This window comes from Rutidosis leptorrhynchoides, chromosome 11 (genome assembly GCF_046630445.1).
Source record: "Rutidosis leptorrhynchoides isolate AG116_Rl617_1_P2 chromosome 11, CSIRO_AGI_Rlap_v1, whole genome shotgun sequence".
NCBI lineage: Eukaryota > Viridiplantae > Streptophyta > Magnoliopsida > Asterales > Asteraceae > Rutidosis > Rutidosis leptorrhynchoides.
Genome location: NC_092343.1, coordinates 10,822,099 through 10,841,553, shown reverse-complemented (window position 1 = coordinate 10,841,553; position 19,455 = coordinate 10,822,099). Strand labels below are relative to the sequence as shown.

The window sequence follows — 19,455 nt, the reverse complement described above, 5'->3', positions numbered from 1 at the left end:
AGATATGATGATATCTTAGAATTTCTAATATCGAAGGATGGTGAAGAAGATTTGTTCGTAACAGATTTAGAGTCAGGAGCAAGGTATTCGTTAATGACTTCAGCAGACACTGAATCATTTGGATTCTTTGAAGGCAGGCTTAGTCTTTGTGATTTGTCCACAGCCTTCGTCATAGTTTGCTCAACTCGTTTTACAGTTCAAAACCTTCTCTTTTTCTGTGCTTTTCCAACACACTACTCTTTATCATCAAACTTTCGACCGTTAAAGTCGTTTACAGTTTTTGTTGCTTCATCAGCATTTTTCCAAAATTCGGAGAACTAGTTTCGCAGTTTGGGTGTTTTTCAGAAACTTCACATTCGAAGTAAATAAGTCTAGGAGATAGACATTATATGTATATATATAACGGTTGGCGTAGAATTGCTGCGAAATTCGAAATACTGATTGCTAATTCCCAGTAGTTAGTATGGCAATTACCGTTACAAGATGTGGATGAGTACATGATAGGGTTTTAATGAACAATTTATAATGGTTTTTCGGAGAGACTTTAAGTCACAGATTAATGAATTTGCTGGTACATTTACTGTTAATGTGGTGGAACATGAAAGGTTCCCCAGTAATAAAAATGTATATGCCAAAGTTACAAGTCTAAAAGGTCATCGTTGACTGGTTGAACGGTTGATAATACTGGATACTTTGAAAAGGAATTGCAAGGTTATTTTCGGTAAAAACAATGCTAATGGATCTTGCACAGATTTAAAGTCAAAGTATAGCTTTGAAAGATGTAGAGATCTAAGAATGATGTCACCGGTTCAGAGTTATGACTTGGATTCTAATCCGTCAATATCAGAATATGTAATTGAATTTGTATGAAAACGATTGTATATCGTTGTGAGCATTGTTAATAATTTTTGAATCAAAGTTGAAGAATGTACAGTGTAACATATTAATTGCGAACTTATTTATTTCCCGGGTATTACCTACCCGTTAAAGATTTCACAATTAATACTTTGTACAAAAGAATTTTTATTACCGTCTTTATGAAAATATATATATGTATATTTTCTTCAGATGTAACACAGATTTAATGAGTTAATATCATATTAAGCTCATTTGATTTTCGGCTTGACTTAGAAATGATTAATCTCTAAAACATTAAAGATTACATACTCTTTGCGGAGTATTTTGCTAATGTAATCGATACTTCATTATTTATTCTTATTCCTCGGTGAAGGATGTTAATGCTCGTGGAATTTTTGTGAACCTTATAAGGCACAAATGATGTTTTCTGGAAAGTTTCGAGTACATCGAAAATGAAAATGTAAAATCAATTATGTAATTGAATAATACACTTGGTTTATTATGAAATGGAATTCATTGAGTTGAAACAGAGATTGTAGTTAACGATGGTTAAGTCATTAATGAAGGATGTACATCATAGCATATTAGTAATATGAATTAACCGAGTAGTATTTACCCTTTTTCAATTTATACATAATAGCTTAGTACGAAAAGATTTATGATGGTTTTAAAATTTATATATATAAGATATACATATAAATTCTTTAGAGGAATTGAGTTATTACTTCATAATTCATTGATACAGTATACTCGTTGTTGATTCGTAATGATATCCATGGTTCTTTCTTGAACTGGCGGAACTTGTGATGTTAGAGGCGATGTTGACAGCACTGACTGTGCTGGTGAGGCTAAGGGTACTGTTGGTGCTGTTGGTAAAACAAGTCTAGCTTGTACCTTACGTACTATTCCTGTCAGGGTTTCACTTTATTATTTCTATCCGCCCACTACTAATTTACAATATATAATCTCTAAAACTTTTAGAAACTACATATTCTCTGCAGAATATTTCTTCGATGAAGTTATGAATCAATACTTCATCGTTTGTTGTTGTTGATATTCCTTGGTATCTATAGGGCGTATGACGTTGATGCTCGTGGAAAAGATTGTGAAGTTGAGGTTTGCGATGCGGATGTTGTTGGTGGTGGTAATGGTACTGTTGGTGTTGTTGTCGGTGGTACTGTTGATGCCGGTGATGCTGGTGGTGCTTGTAACCTTTGCACCATATTCTCCAAAGTCACTACCCGAGTGCGAAGCTCGTTGACTTCTTTTACTACACCGGGATGATTGGCGGTTCAGACGAGCGGATGAATAAGATCCAGAATTTGAGATAGTATATTATCGTGACGAGATACTCTGGAAATGAGAGAGAAAATGGTGTCTCGAACAGGTTCGCCGGTAAGTGCTTCAGGTTCTTCGCCAAGAGGGCAATGTGGTGGATGGAAGGGATCGCCTTCTTCTTGTCTCCAATAATTAAGTAGGCTACGAACCCATCCTCAATTCATCCAGAATAGGTGATGGCTGATTGGTTGATCCATTCCGGTTACACTGTCTTCGGAATTCAGGTGAATATCCATATCGGAATAGCTGTCAGAGTTTAAGGAATTTGAACTAGATACGGGATCTATCTTGTATAATTAGGGAAATGATTTTTGATATGAATTAGATTATAGAATTTAGTTTGGTATTCTTCAATACATAATTTGCATATGTATATATAATACCAAAATTCCATAAATCACGGAGAAATTTTTGGAAGATGTTAGGAAAAGTTTACAGTAACAGATACGCTAAGATATGAATTTTTGTCTATACTCTATTTATGCAATAAATGCAGGAAAACATGTCTAGACTTAAGAATGATAAGCATGTAATTTCCGACAAGAAATGATAAGTAAACTTTTAACATGCAAACACGGTCGAACTCCAGACTTACTAATGCATCTTAACAACTATCAGTTAGACACACTCATGCAAGACCTGGTTCGCTAGGACCAACGCTCTGATACCAACTGTGACGATCGCTCCAAATCCATATGGACGAACACATCATTCATCGATTTCATTGCGAGGTATTTGACCTCTATATGATACGTTTTGTAAATATTGCATTCTTTTGAAAAGGCACACCATAAATGAATATTTAAATCAAAGGTTTTTGACATCTGATGATTTCTACATATAGACAATCATCGTAATATAATAGTTTACAATAGTACTTCCGTTGACAATGCAGTCAAAATAAGATACATGGTGATGATTTGGTGAATGCAACGTTTCCTTGAAAAACATGTCATGTAAGACTCCATGCACATAGCTTGTCTAACATATAAGCAAACAGCGGAAGACTTCTAGGGAACCTGAGAATAAACATGCTAACAAGTGTCAACACAAAGGTTGGTGAGTTCATAGTTTTAATGTTTTGCATAATCTGTACATAAAGGTGGATCACAAGATTTCAGTTGTTTCATCCAGAAACGTTTATCAAAATATTCTACAAGATTGAGCACCCTGGTAACTAAGCTTTAAAGTTATAATAAGTACCCCTGTTTTAACATACATGCAACCAACATGTACAATACACGCAAACCAACGTGTATTAAACTCAAATACCATAAGTCTGTTTTATAGTTCAGGCTAGGGTTTCTATACCTGGAATAGACGGGGATGTCAAGCCCTATGGATCCATATATAACTACTCGCGCCCACCAGTTCTTATAACCGGCAGTTACTAGTTACCAAAGCTAAGGGATTTTCGGTTCAAACTCGGTGCAGAATTTAGTATATACTTGTATCCATTGCGTTTAAAATAAAGTGCATGTATTCTCAGCCCCAAAAATATATATTGCAAAAGCATTTAAAAAGGGAGCAAATGAAACTCACCTTAGCAGCATATAAAGTCGTTCACTAAAATGTGACCGAAACTCGGATTACCAAATAATCGTAGATCTCAACCTAGAGAACATATGTTGGTCAATAAATGTCTATCAAGTTAGGTCAGGTCATAGTGTATCCCAATCCTAATGCTAGATATCGACATACAAAAGTTATCCAAAGTCGTTTCAAAAAGTCAATTTTGACAATAGTTTAACACAACGAGATGTGCCTTATATAAGGATTCATTTACTCGGCTGGTAATATTCAAAAATCCAATTTATCAATCTTACAAACAAGTTGTTTAAATATTAATTGCAGATTCAAAAGCAATTCCAATTAACGTCAATCATAATTCAGTTGACCATATCTTTTGATTCGTTCATCGAAATTACGCGATTTCTAAATGAAAAGTTATTGATTTTTCGCCAGCTTTACAAAAACATGCATATCATATACTACCTCCGTCTCATTCCAATAGGGCAATATTCCATTTTAGGCTGTCCCATTCTGATAGTCCACTTTCATAAATAGAAATGAAAGAAGATATTTCATTGGTGGATCTGGAGAGAGAAGATATTTCATTGGTGGAGAAATGAAGTTAGTGGGATTTCCTAAAACTGCGTGTTTTTTATCTGTGGACTATTGGAATGAGACGGAGGGAGTACCTTTTATCAGTAATATATGTATTTAATTCGTGATTCATCATAAACTGTTTAATGACGAAATTTAGCATACAAGCATGCATAAACATATATACTCGAGCACTAGTCAGGGATGCACTATTAATATATAAAAGATAAGATATGAATGCTCACGTATCAATATTGTGATTCAATATTGCAGGAAAGTACGTAGACGTAACAGAGGTGATAAACACTAGGTTTGATTTGCAAACAATACCCACGAACATTACCCATAACCTCCATAGCTAGAACCCATAGTTTCCTTAGATTTATCCCGCTTGAAAACCATTTTTGAAATCTTTTGGACATAACCTCATCGTAGTATTTTATGTATAATACTATTAATAATAATAATATATATATATATATATATATATATATATATATATATATATATATATATATATATATAGATACGAGAGATAGAAGAATAAAATGAATCAGAAATCAAAAAAACGTCGAACTTTATAGCATTTGGCCTGTCCCCCATAGCCATGCGATCGCATGGCTGGGAAGGCATAAACCCATGCGATCGCATGGGCTCAGTGTCCAGCTCACATCTATTTTTGTTTCGTAGTTCGTCGACATCAAATAGTGCTACTGTAGCAAATAGCGTGTTACTGTAGCAAATAGTGTGTTACTGTAGCAAATAGTGTTTTACTGTAGCAAAGTCGTTTTTACTGTAGGAAATAGTGTTTTACTGTAGCAAAGTCGTTTTTTACTTGTACATCTTATAATATATATATACATACATATAATTGTTCGCGAATCATTGAGAACAATCGAAGAATAATTGATTACATGAATATAGTTCCAAAACTTGAGACTCAACATTACAGACTTTGCTTATCGTGTCAAAAACATTAAATCATTTAAAGATAAAGTTTAAATTTGGTCAGAAATTTCCGGGTCGTCACACGATAGTTGAAAAGGTTAATGAAGATAACACAGCTAAGGCAAAGCCTTATGTTAAACCATACCAACCACCACTTCCTTACCCGAGTAAAATGAGAAAAGAAAGACTTGAAGCCGAGCAATCCAAATTTTTGGATATGTTTAAAAAAATAAATGTCAATCTTCCTTTCATTGATGTAATTTCAGGAATGCCAAGATATGCTAAATTCCTGAAAGATCTAATCACAAATAGAAAGAAAATGGAAGAACTCTCGACTGTTACAATGAATGCTAATTGTTCTGCAGTGCTGTTGAATAAGCTAACAGAAAAATTATCAGATCCAGGAAGTTTCACAGTTTCATGTTTTCTGGGTAGTCTTAGTTCAATAGAAGTATTGGCAGATTTAGGTGCTAGTATAAATTTAATGCCATATTCATTATACACTAAACTAGACCTTGGAGAATTGAAACCAACACGAATAAGCATACAACTAGCCGATCGATCAGTAAAATATCCTAGATGAATAATGGAAAACATGCTAGTTAAAGTTGGTACTTTAGTATTTCCAGTAGATTTTGTTATTCTGGATATGGAAGAAGATTCTCGAGTTTCTCTCATATTAGGAAGACCATTCTTAAACACGGCTAAAGCAATAATAGACGTGTTTGGTAAGAAACTGACCCTAAGTATAGAGGACGGGAGTGTTACCTTTTCTGTTGATAGAGCCATGCAACAACCGCAATCTGCAGATGATACATGTTATTATATTCAAACTATAGATTCACATGCAGAATTGTTAGAAGAATTCCCAGAATTACAAGGAACAGGAGAATGTTCTTTAGGAGAAGGAACTGAACCAATTGATGAAGCTGAAATGTTAACCGCACTCATGGCTAATGGATATGAACCAACAACAGAAGAAATTCAAATGTTAAAAGAAGAAGACAGATATCGATACAAATCATCGATAGAAGAACCACCGACATTAGAGTTAAAGCCACTTCCAAACCATTTGGAATATGCTTTTTTACATGGTGAATCTGAATTACCTGTAATAATATCGTCTTCTCTTACAGAAAATGAAAAATCTCAACTCATTTCTGTGCTAAAAGCTCATAAACCAACTATTGCATGAAAGATTCATGACATTAAAGGCATAAGTCCTTCGTATTGCACACACAAAATCCTTATGGAAGAAGGTCATAAAACATATGTGCAACGCCAATGAAGACTAAATCCTAATATGCAAGATGTTGTTAAGAAAGAAATTATTAAACTGCTAGATGCAGGTTTAATTTATCCAATCTCTGAAAGTCCATGGGTAAGCCCAGTTCAATGCGTACCTAAGAAGGGTGGCATGACTGTCATCACAAAAGAAAAAAATGAGCTTATTCCTACTAGGACTGTAACAGGATGGCGAGTTTGTATTGATTATAGAAAATTAAATGACGCCACCAGAAAAGATCACTTTTCCTTACCTTTCATTGATCAAATGTTGGAAAGATTAGCTAGAAACAGTTACTATTGTTTTCTTGACGGTTTTTTCGGATATTTTCAAATTCCAATAGCACCCGAGGATCAAGAGAAAACCACGTTCACGTGCCCTTATGGTACTTTTGCTTACAAACGCATGCCATTTGAACTTTGCAACGCCCCTGCAACCTTTCAAAGGTGCATGATGGCGATTTTTCACGACATGATAGAAGAATGCATGGAAGTTTTCATTGGTGACTTTTCAGTCTTCGGTGATACTTTTGAAACATGTCTAGTTAATCTTGAACGAATGCTTATTAGATGCGAGCAATCAAATCTAGTACTTAATTGGGAGAAATGCCATTTCATGGTTAAAGAAGGCATCGTTCTTGGTCATAAAATTTCAAAGGAAGGAATTGAAGTGGATAGAGCTAAAGTAGATGTAATTACTAAACTTTCACATCTCACTAATGTTAGAGGAGTTAGGAGTTTTCTAGGACATGCCAGTTTTTACCGACGTTTCATAAAAGATTTTTCTAGAATTGCCACTCCTATGAATAAACTCCTAGAAAAGGATGCTCCTTTCATCTTTTCAGATGAATGCATCAAATCTTTTAATATTCTTAAAGAAAAACTCATTAATGCTCCGATCATGATAACTCCAAATTGGAATTTACCATTTGAACTCATGTGCGATGCAAGTGATTTTGCAATGGGAGCCGTTTTAGGACAAAGGATTGAAAAACGATTTCAACCTATTTATTATGCTAGTAAGACATTACAAGGAGCACAAACGAATTACACAACTACTGAAAAAGAACGCCTTGCTATTGTCTTTGCTTTTGACAAATTTCGTTCATATCTCGTTCTAGCTAAAACGGTGGTCTATACCGACCATTCTGCTCTTAGATACCTATTTTCAAAACAAGATGCCAAACCACGATTAATCCGTTGGATCTTACTCTTACAAGAGTTCGATATTGAAATCCGAGATAAAAAGGGAGAAGAAAATCTCGCCGCTGATCATCTTTCTCGTCTTGAAAATTCTGAATTAGAAGTTCTAAATGAATCGGTTATACAAGATAACTTTCCTGATTAATATCTTTTGAAGATCGATTATAATGAAATTCCATGGTTTGCAGACTATGCAAACTACTTAGTATGTGGATTCCTTGAAAAAGGGTTGTCGTACCAAAAATGAAAGAAATTCTTTAGTGATATAAAACACTATTTTTGGGAAGATCCACATTTATTTAAAAGTTGTCCCGATGGAATAATACGCCGATGCGTATTCGGAGATGAAGCTAGTCAAATCTTAACCATTGTCATACAGGACCAACAGGAGGGCATTATGGGCCTCAACTTACAGCAAGAAAAGTTTACGATGATGGGTTCTATTGGCCTACAATTTTCAAAGACGCACACCTTCTTTGTAAATCATGTGATGCTTGTCAAAGGGCCGGAAAAATAAGTCAACATGATGAAATGCCACAAAATGTCATTCAAGTATGTGAAGTATTTGACGTTTGGGGTATTAACTTTATGGGTCCATTTCCAAAATCTCATAATAATCTCTAAATTCTCGTTGCCATTGATTATGTATCTAAATGGGCGGAAGCACAAGCTCTCCCAACTAACGATGCACGAGTTGTAGTCAACTTCTTAAAACGTCTTTTTGCTAGGTTCGGAACATCAAAAGCTTTAATAAGTGATCGGGGTACTCATTTTTGTAACAATCAACTTGAGAAAGTTCTCAAAAGATATGGAGTAACTTATAAAATCTCAACCGCTTATCATCCACAAACAAGTGGACAAGTTGAAAATACCAACCGAGCTTTAAAACGTATTCTAGAGAAAACCGTAGGATCAAATCCGAAGGAATGGTCCATGAAATTGGAGGATGCACTCTGGGCTTTTAGAACAACCTACAAAACTCCAATTGGAACCACACCTTTTAAACTCGTTTACGAAAAAGCATGTCACCTTCCAGTAGAAATTGAGCACAAAGCATTTTGGGCTTTAAAGACATGTAATCTTGATTTACATGAAGCTGGACGTCTACGGTTAAGTCAGCTAAACGAATTAGAAGAATTAAGACATGAAGCATATGAAAATTCGTTAATCTATAAAGAAAGAACGAAAAAATGGCATGATAAAAGAATCAGAAGTTCAAAAGAATTTAAAGAAAGAGATAGAGTCCTTCTTTTCAATTCACGATTCAAGCTATTTTCTGGAAAATTGAAATCAAGATGGTCTGGACCATTCATAGTCAAAAGAGTTTTCCCATATAGAACAGTAGAATTAATAAATTCAAATGGGATTGAATTTAAAGTAAATGGTCACAGAGTTAAACATTACATAGATAATCCAATGGAAGTTGAAGATGAAGTTAATCACAATTTCGACACCACGGCTAACTAACTGTGGGAAGATTCGAATCTTTTTAAGGATAATATATATTTCTGTTAGAGTTAGATATTCTGTTTTCGTGTAGTTCTCGAGAATGAAATCCGAATGGTCTTTCCCTAGCAGACCCTAAAGAACTAGTCTTCTTCCTCCATTCTGAATTTTTATTTTTTTTAGGTTTTACGAGATGAAGAATTCCTTTGATCTGAACCATGGTCTAATGCTACACGCTATGATTACTAAACGTAATAATGACACACTTTCGAGTGAACTGGTATCATTCATAAGAGAAAAAAATGGACGAAGTGAGAAAAGAACTCAGGAAAGATCACCATAAGATACATTTTAGTAAAGGAAAATCAAAATCCGCAACAAAAAGAAGAGCACGACACCTTGAAAGATGTCATAAATATGGAAAATGGTCACACGAAGGTAAATGTTCGAACAATCAAACATATTCAAATACCGAATTTGTTACTCTATGCAGAGAATGACCATTCATATGTTTAGAAGAAAAGTTATTGAAGAATCGAGGTTATGCTTATGTAGCTATGGAAAACCAAATCACACGACTCTCCTATGAGTCGGCTAAAGTAGGTCTCTGAGAATTCTTTCTCATAGGTAAGTATGTACAGTTTTTATTTTATTTTATTGCTTTTAACCTTTTGATAATAAACGCTGAATCGTTCGCTATAAAGTATTAAATTGATATTCAATAAAATTAGGTATGCGAAACCGAAATTATTGATATCATACAAAAATTTATTACATCACTGCGAAATTTACCGTTTATTCTTAAGGTATAAATATCTTTAATCAATCAATCCAAAATATTTCAGAAATTCGTCAGGAGTAAAACTAGGTAATATAGCTGAAATTACTTTACCCAAAAGAGGGGCGTATATTTTTGATAATATTTGATTAATTAAAGTGGGATAAAAGAACAAAAAGATTTTTAATTTTATTTTTACTTGTTTTTAAAATTAATATATAAATATTAAATTAATATTGTAAATATTTTTAAAATCAATATATTTAAGTTTTTAAATATTTTAAAAATTAATATTTTCAATATAAGTTTGTAAAATTAATGTATAAAAATATTAATAATATTAATATGAATTTTTAATTTTATGCATTTTAAATTTAAGTTTCGTGTGAATTTAAAAACAAAAATGTACTTTATTTCATTAAGTTAAAAATTTGATACCTAAAATTCGTCGTGAGTTGAAGACTAGGTCGTTGAACCGAAATTGCTTTACCCAAGGACGGGACGAGAAGTTTTGTTATCATTATTTTTAATCTTTTTGATTTAAAGTATACCAAAAACATTTAAAAAAACCCAAAAAACTTTGCTTTTAAAACAAACGCTTTAAAATGACAAATTTTAAAATTTTGTCGAAGGACGGACTAGGTCAACGTACCGAAACGCCCTCATTATAGAACGAAACAAAATTTTAAAATTAATTAATTATATATTTTATAAGTTAAAGATTTAAAAAAAAAATCCAATATGTTTGGAAACCTTGGTAAAATTTAATCATTTTTCTACGCTACTCACCCTCAATAATTTAAATTGCTACTGATTTCTTGCAAATGAGGGCGTTGCAAGTTCTTAAGTGTGGGAAGGGGTTAAATTCTTTCGGATTTTTAAAATTTTAATTTAAACACTTGGTTACCATTAAAAATACTAGTAACGCAGTAGTTGTATTAGAATCTAGTGCTCTCTGATAATAAAGAACAGCCCTAGTCTTATATACTGACTACCTAATTCTAGTAAAATTTTTCAAAATTTTCAACTAAATGAACTCAAAATCATGTTTATACATATTTATGAACGATAAAACTAGGTGTTAACACCGAAATTATTGTTACCTCGGAAAGGAAATAAATTGAGAAACAACTAAAAACGCTTGAATTCATTTAAAATGGAATAGAGAAAAATAAAAAGGCAAAGAAAGGAAAATAAAAGCCAAGTGTGAAAAAATTTACCAAGTTATTTAGAACATATATCACATATTTTTGTACAAATAATTGAAGATACTTTTGTTTTGAACGATATTAATCAGTTTTACCCAGTTTATTATAAATGGAATTTAAAAGGAAGTAAAGTCTTCCGAGAAAAAGACATGCGCTTCTTGATTTAGGTCAGGAAGCTATCGTCCAGACCAGTTGTAGAGTCTACGAAAAACCTTGAAAAGTTTTATCGAAAATCAGCTGGAAATCCACGGACCTCAGCATCAAACAGGGTCGCCATGTGGTCAGACTTATCCTAACCATGAGATGATCTGTCTCGTACAATGGGGGGCACCGTGCAAATTAGCTTATAAGACTAATGAATCAGATCTCCAGAAAGGATAATCTCCTTAAAGATCAAAAATTATCTTTTAAGACTGATATTACTCAATCCTTGAGATTGACCTTAAAGATTGAGAATTCAAACTCATGGAATTCGATGATATCTAAACTCGAGCTTGAACGAGAAAATATTTTGATCAAATTACAAACCAATTTGTTTTCTGAAAACCCTATTTTTAATGCGTTCATCACCATTGAACGTAAAATCCTAGGAATTCATTAGGTTACCTGAACCAAATCGGGTGTCAACCGTAAGAACGGTGGTTGCATAGCATGGTCAAAGACAGGACCTTGTACCAGACCGAAAAACTATAGGGTGATCTTTACTATTGCTCCTACCAAGGATAGTAATTGCATCCGACACGATATAGACCATAATCAAAAGCATGTCATGGGACATTGCCTTCATAGTTGCTTGTTCAACGCTTTCCTTTACAACCGGACGGTAGTTTACCGAAAGGTAATATACGGAGCAAGTATACTGGACGTGTTGCTTTCCCAATACAAGGTTAGCAAGTGGGTGACACAAAACCGCAAGTTTTAAGCTAAAATTTTCAAATATGAAACCCACAAAACCCACAAACATTTTGCAAACACCGGTGAAGGGTTATTCCGGAAAACTTATCTAGGGTAAAAGCTAGATTGAATTTTCAAAAAGATCAAATGTTTTCATAAAGATCCAATTTCCTTAAAGGATCTAAATTTTCATAGTCATGTGAGACTGTAAACCACAATGTTACTACCATTGTTCATACCGCCGTATTAAAATCACTGATGTACAAAGTGTGAAGAATAAAGAAGTGATTCAAGTATTTTTATTTCAAGACTATATTGCTTGAGGACAAGCAACGCTCAAGTGTGAGAATATTTGATAATGCTAAAAACGAACATATATTTCATAGCATTATCCCTCAAGAAACACAAGCTTTTAGTTGCAATTGTTCTATTTACAAATGATATTCGTTTAAATATTAATGGGTGAAGACAAAAGACAGATTCGACGAATTGAAGACGCAAATGACCAAAAAGCTAAAAAGTACAAAGTACAATTCAAGTGGTTCAAATTATTGATGAGAAACGTCTAAAAATTATAATAGTACAAGCCGTGAAACACAAAGTACAAGATATTAAATCGTACGAAAAGCCGTTCAAAAATCCGGAACCGAGACATGAACCAACTTTCAGCGCGCGACGCAATGGACCAAAAATTACAAGTCAACTATAGACAAGAATATAATATAATATATAATTAATTATATATATTATTATATATTATAATTATACGCAGCTCACGTTTTGAATTTGATCTATGAGCTGGATTCCAGACCTCCGCACTCGCGGAGCTTTGATGAAGAAAACCTCCGCACTCGCGGAGCTCAACAGTGAAACGTGGGCCTATAAAAGGCCACGCATTCTGATCGATTCATTACCTCTTTTTCTATCTATCTATCTACGATATATTTATGTTTATATTTTAATTTTAATTTTAATTTAAGCTTAATAATAATAAGGTTATAGTGGCGAATGTTTTAAGTTTATAAGTCGAAATTCTGTCCGTGTAACGCTACGCTATTAATACTCATTGTAAGTTATGTTCAACCTTTTTAAATTAATGTCTAGTAGCTAAGTTATTATTATGCTTATTTAAATCGAAGTAATCATGATTTTGGACTAAATATTAAAGACGGGGTTATTGGGCTTTGTACCATAATTGGGGTTTGGACAAAAGACCGACACTTGTGGAAATTGGACTATGGACTATTAATGGGCTTTATATTTGTTTAACTGAATGATAGTTCGTTAATTTAATATAGAGATTTACAATTTGAAGTATCTATAAATAATCATATACACTCGATCGGAAACGATGGGCGGGATATTTATAAATACTAATAATCGTTCATTTAACGGACACGGGAATGGTTTAATAGTCAATGGACTAATTAAAACAAGGGTGAATTATGTACAAGGACACTTGGCGTAATTGTTCAAAAAGTATTAAAACCTTGGGTTACACGCAGTCGATAACCTGGTGTATTCATTAAACAAAGTATTAAGACCTTGTTACAGTTCGAATCCCCAATTAGTTGGAATATTTGACTTCGGGTATAAGGATAATTTGACGAGGACACTCGTACTTTATATTTATGACTGATGGACTGTTTTGGACAAAAACCAGGTGGACATATCAAATAATCTAGGACAAAGGACAATTAACCCATGGTAATAAATTAAAATCAACACATCAAATATCATGATTACGGAAGTTTAAATAAGCATAATTCCTTTATTTTATATCTTATCGCATTTTTAATTATCGTACTTTTTAATTATCGCACTTTTAATTTATTGTCATTTTATTTATCGCACTTTTAATTATCGTACTTTTATTTATCGTCATTTACTTTACGCTTTAAATTAAGTTATTTGTATATTTAATATTTTACATTAGGTTTTAATTGTGACTAAAGTTTTAAAATTGACAAACCGGTCATTAAAAGGGAAAAACCCCCCCTTTTATAATAATAATAATAGTAATACTACTTATATATATATATATATATATATATATATATATATATATATATATATATATATATATATATATATATATATATATATATATATATATATATATTATTTATTTATTTATTTATTTATTTATTTATTTATACAAATATAGTTTTAAAAATATAGCGTTAAACTTAGCTAGTTCTCTGTGGACGAACCAGACTTACTAAAAACTACACTACTGTACGATTAGGTACACTGCCTATAGTATTGTAGCAAGGTTTAGGTATATCCACTCTAATAATAAATAAATAACTTGTGTAAAATTGTATCGTATTTAATAGTATTTCGTAATAAAAATATAACTATTTCGTACCCATCTGCTTTAACATCAGGTAACATGTCAATTTTTTATTTTGATATTAATATGAGTGTAAAAAAAAAAGATCTGGTCACGTTTGGGAGGAAGAATGCATTTAGAAAAAGGTGGTGGACCCCACTGATGGAAGTAATGGAAGTCAGGGGATATGAATTGATTAAATATTTTAAATGTGGACTCCACCTAACAAAATTGTGAGGATTGGTTGATGCATACGTATTATTTTGGAGAATATCATATAGGTAAAAATAACCTTTGACTTTTGTTATGGGTCCCATATTTCCTTTATTATTCTACTTCCCATATTCATTTACAAGTTTGATACCTAAAGCTTTGACGTTTTACGATTTTAGTCCCAACTCTTGTAAATTTTCCACTTATGGTCCTTAATGTTTATTATTCATTATTTTCACACGAAACCTTTCTATCGTATTATTTACTGAAGAAATAATGTACAGATTTAATGGACAACCTTCTTGTCCGTTAGACTTATTAGTAGGTGAGTACGGAAACACTTGTTTTGAGAAGTATTAGCGGGGTAGTCGGGAGCATACGACTATTTATGGGCCAACAACGTTTATTATTCTGCACTTCTCGAGATTCTGCTTTATGAAGGGAATCTTTTTGTTGATATTCCGCTGTATAGAGGGAATATGTTTGGACCAATTCCTCTTGAAGAAGGAACTGATGTTGATGTTTCGCGATCATGAGATACCATTTTGACTTACTTTGGTGAGTTTGATGGCAATAAGACTTATTTGAGTTATTAATTGTGGACTGGACTCCTCTACATATTTTGCCTTTACAAGATGCAAGTCAGGATGAACGTTAGTGCTACGATGTTTAATAGGATACAGCTAACAGTGAGGGGGAAGATTCTATAGTTTATGATTATGAGAGGGTCGGTTTGTTTGATGATTTTATCAGAGATGTTGATAGGGATCTCAGTTCAGTCTTAGGGGGAATCTTGATGCATTAGTTCTATGGGTAACACGTCCAGATTCTTGTATAGATTGGAGCTTTTTTCAGATTGGATTTTGTAAGACATTGATGATTGTAATCATTACAAATTGGAGCTTTTTTCTTGGGAGATTCCAAGGTAATTATGAATTAATCCGTAATTAATTCATACTTATTTCTATTTCTATGATATATCAAATATTCTATCATAGATCATTTGATTAAGATGCATAAACTACAATAAAATTTTCATCACCTTTTTTTCGGGTAAACGGTATCACCCAATGAATCTTATTAAAAATAATAAATAATGGGAAAAATTAGGTTTGATAACAATAGGAGAGTTCTAAAGCAACCTTATGTTGTACCTCAAGTGACAGTGGCATGACACTCTTTGTTAGAGTTAATAAGTTCGACTCCTGGGCCCTACAACCAGTGGTGAATCTAGGAACGAAACTCATTGTGGAGTTCTATACAATTTGAGTGGTACTTTGTAATTTCCCCCCCCCCCCCCTAAATATTACTATTTACTTCAAAAAACCATTGATTATGAAACTATATGGGGTCCTAGCTTTGAATTTAGTGCTGTCATATTAATTTTAGTAGTAATTTGTGATAAAAAAAACTTTAAAAAATAGTGGGGTCAAAGAACCCCACTTGGTGCAATGTAGACTCGCCTCTGCCTACAACATTGCACACAAGGTTATGCAACTGTGGGAGATGATTGCGTGAGTGGCTTAATCCCCCTAAACTGCTGTTAAAAATTTGAGTCCTAAAGCTTCACAAACAACGGTGCTAAAAAACTATTAGCTATACGAGCAACATTGTCACTTTAAAAACAAGAAATAAAACAATCTCAAGATATCTTCCAATCCGATTTAGGGTGTGACAGATGGCCGCCGCCTTCCATTTGCTACTACTCATTAACTTCTATCTAACTTTGGAAAAAATTGAGCCATAAACCTAATTAGCTGTATGTGTCCGTTCTTAACACGTTAGGAATTGCTTTTTTTTATCTGATTATATGTTTAATAGATTAATTAATATGTACCAATTGAGCGTTTGAAGTTGTTTATGTGATGTAAAAATGAGAAGTTTTGTTTAGGTGATTATATCTAAGATGGTAAAAAGTTTTTTCTTGTTCGGGCATTTAGCTGATTATATGTTTAAATGTTTAATAAAAATAAATTGAAATTGAAACGGGGGAAACACAAAAAATTTGAAAGGTGAAACTGAACACGGAAACGAGGCATCAAAAGCAGAAAACGTGAAACCGGAATGCAAAACTGTAAAGTTAGATGTAGTGGATATATGGGACTTTCTTAAAATAATCACCTCAGTAAGTTTAGTTAATAATACAGACATACAGTAATAATTAAATTAAATTAAATTGGGTCAAAATAATAAGTTTACTTACTACAATAATTATATTAGGCCCAAATAACAAAAAGAATACTTTGGGCTAAAATAAAGTCAGCAAAAATCATTCGTGAAAATGGGCCAAATATTACAACAGAAAAAGCAGGCTTCGTAAGGAAAAAAAGGTCTCTATCAAATCCATCGAATCTAACTCTTATTTATTTACCACGCCATCAATCAATGAATCGTTGTAAGCGTGGAAAGTAAGTTAGGGTTGTTTTCTTTCGTTGGCAACAGTCGATCGATACTCGAGATACGATGGAGATGAAGAAGTTGAAGGCGTATTATAAAAGACTACATAGGCGGGAACTAGAGGTACAGTATGTGTTTTCATCTCTATCTCATCAGATCCATTTATTCATCCATTCATGTCAAAATCATCCATGATTTATTACATACTCCGTACATTTTATTTTGTTATTGTTTGTTAAGACTACTTTGATGATTTTGAGTATGATTATTATTAGACAGTTCCTTCTTACAACACGTTTCATGTTTGTTTGTTTGGGGACGGAGGAAAGAAACAGTTAGGTGCTTGTGGTTGAAATAGGGAAAAACCTTAACAAATTTGATTTGAACGTTGATTGATTGATAAAAATGAATACATGAAGCTTTTTGCTGTCGTTGTTGTGGTGGTTGTTAATTTTTATGTTAATAGTTGTTAATATACATATACATATTATTACATAAAAACGTAAATTTGATTGAATTGTATTTTTGTTTTAATAACAGAGACTAGCTGAGTTGAAGACTAGCATCTACCACTCATATGGAGAACTTCATGAAGCAGTAGAAATCATGGCTAAAAATCATGGCCTAGTTTTTTGTCTAGTTTTTCCCACCATCTATACTTCACATGGAGAACATGGGCACTAAAATTGGGAATACATATTGAATATGTATTATGGTGACGAAGTTTATGAATATAAAAAAACTTATCACTATAAGCGAGATGGGTTTGGTAAACTTGCTCTCAAGGCATTTGAAACTTACCACACATACTGCTCCACAAATTTTAGTGAATTGATCCCTGCCACTGTTGCTCAGTCTTGCTTATGTCTTGGCATGTGCTTGAAGAATAATAATATTGATGCTGAATCACATGATTATGCTTTTGATATGATTTTCAAATTAGATGACGAAAACATCCGCCAACCTTTTGTCTTCTTGGATTCACTGTTTAAAGAACTAGAGGAATGTTTGCCAAGTTTCCAGCTTTCTTCTGGCGCACAATTTGGTCGTCAATCACTGACTCACTGGTTTTAGATTCTCACACGTATAAAGCATGGGAAGAACATCAACCGTCATCAGTGGTATGTGTTTTCTTCTTTCTTGAATATATCCATTTTTTTATATAAATATAATAATTAATTAATTAATTAATTAACTAATTAATTAAAACTACAGAGTTATATCCCAAGTTTCAAGCTTTCTGGCGCAGAATTTGATTGTCAGCGTTGGTATGCATTTTCTTCTCTCAAATCTATCCATTTCTTCTTATGTACTCCGTATATAATAAATACTAATTATAATTGTAGTTAATTATATTAATTATTATTATGATATTTATAAGTATCTTTATTTTATTTATTATTATTATTTTGTAGCTAATATATATATGGTTTGTTTTGATAACAGATTAAGTATTCATCCTCAGTAAAATTTGCACATGTGAAGACGGAAGTCTCTCAACTGTTTGATCCGGTTTCCAACGATGCTAGTATTGATTACAGGATGACCTACTACTCATTTCAGGGTTAAGCCGACCATTACGGATCCAGCTAGAAAGCGATCAAGACTTGATGATGTGCATTAGTCATTGCAGAATCAAAAATATCTCTCAACTTCCAATTCGTGTTGTACAATGTTACACCTCAAATCAAGGATTCCACCCTAGAGTAGCACGACACGCGGCACTTGTGATTTCCCCTGATGAAGCTTGATATACTTACTACTAGCTACGACCAGCCTATTAAAAGGATAATGTGGCTCTTTTTGGATGTTTGAAGGGCGCCCTTTTGGATGGAAATTTTAGAAATATGTTGTTTGATCTAAAATTATAATCTCAAGTCACTTGGTTTATGTTCTCGAATTATGCTTGTGGTTTACAATTACGTGCAACTAGTTTATATCCCGAAAACAATTAAATGTCGTTTGTTTATTGTTTATTTGTTTCATACATTGATTGATAATGATAATATTGTTAGGAAACCCGACTAGGTGAGCCCAAACAAGACAAGATAACCCCAAGTTATCTAACCCACTTCCAACAAACGAAAAATATAGTGATAATCGTAAAACTTGCACGAATGATAAATAACACGGGAATTTAACGTGGTTATATGCAATCACAAGTGATTGCCTTAGTCCACGTCCAACCAAAGAGTGTTCTATTTGTATTAATTTCGTGGTGGTGTGTATTACAATGAGTTACTAAGGCCTATTTATAGGAAAACCATAAACACTTCAAGAAACTTCAAGGAATCATCAAGACTATCAACTAGCCAACTTGAACACCTTTACATCCTTGTAATGGCATGATCATAGCCATGAAACAAGGTGTAAAGTATCCCACATGCACCCAAAGTGAAAACTTGGACACTCAAGTTCGGATTCCATTTGCAAAAGTTGAACCACTT

The 19,455-nt window shown here is 33.1% G+C and overlaps 1 long non-coding RNA gene across 1 annotated transcript; it reads left to right on the top strand.

Moving 5' to 3' along the window:
• The first annotated feature begins 17,406 nt into the window (after positions 1–17,406).
• On the top strand, positions 17,407–18,929 carry LOC139877734 (uncharacterized). Its single transcript, XR_011768752.1, has 3 exons — positions 17,407–18,129; positions 18,224–18,276; positions 18,461–18,929. It is a non-coding gene; the product is annotated as an uncharacterized lncRNA (long non-coding RNA).
• Positions 18,930–19,455: the final 526 nt, after the last annotated feature.